The sequence below is a fragment of the Eubalaena glacialis genome, chromosome 19 (assembly GCF_028564815.1).
Source record: "Eubalaena glacialis isolate mEubGla1 chromosome 19, mEubGla1.1.hap2.+ XY, whole genome shotgun sequence".
In the NCBI taxonomy this organism is placed as follows: Eukaryota; Metazoa; Chordata; class Mammalia; order Artiodactyla; family Balaenidae; genus Eubalaena; species Eubalaena glacialis.
In genome coordinates, this window is record NC_083734.1 from 45,080,329 (window position 1) to 45,081,172 (window position 844).

Here is an 844-nt window from a genome sequence, read left to right on the forward strand (position 1 = left end):
TGGCGGTCAATCTTCTTAGAGTCACGGTATTTTCTGAGCAGCTGGTGCAGAATTCTCATCCTCCTCAACCAGGTTACCTTCTCGGGCATTCGAGCATTGGTAGCACCCTTTCTCTTACCTATGCCCATGTGCCTGCCCTTCCGGCGGGCCAAGGTGTTTTTCCAGCATCAAGCCCAGGAATGGACTGTCACAGGCTTCCAGATGATCAGCCCATCTTTGATCAGCTTCCGGATCTGCTGATGGGAGTTGGCATTGATAATTTCATTAGTCTCATTGGGGTCCAACCAGACCTTCTTTTTGCCACAGCGGAGGACGCTGAAGGCAAGCCTTTTCTGAAGCCTGAGCATACTCATGCCTGCGGCCGCAGCAGCAAAAGAGTGAACTGCCATTTTTGATTCCACTTTGCTTTCCCCAAACCATTTCCCAGACACTGAGCCTGCCCAAGGGGTGTGTGTGTGTGTGTGTGTGTGTGTGTGTAAATGACCTATAGTTCACCACCACACTAAAAAAAAAATTAAAATGCTATTTCTCCCTTACTGCCCCCCGCCCCAGAATAGAGAGCTCACTTGTCATGGGACTCAACTTCCTCAGACCTCATCAGAAACACACTCAACTTCACATTTCCAAGGAGACCCTTGACCATTTATCCTCTGATAGACACCCAAAGGCTGAGTCCTCCCTTTCCCATTCTAGGTCCCAGGTCTGTGGGCAGATTGCTCACGGGCTCCATCCGCTTCAGTCTTGAAGCAGCAAAGGGGAAACAATTTGAAGGGCATAAGCCGTATTGCCCCCTGCTTCATGACACTGCTCTTCTAAGCTATGAACCAAAGTTAGCTGTGAGGAC

At 49.8% G+C, this 844-nt stretch overlaps 1 pseudogene; it reads right to left on the bottom strand.

Moving 5' to 3' along the window:
* The window catches only part of LOC133080850 (large ribosomal subunit protein eL19-like), a 626-nt pseudogene extending 261 nt beyond the window's left edge, over positions 1–365 (bottom strand).
* Positions 366–844: the final 479 nt, after the last annotated feature.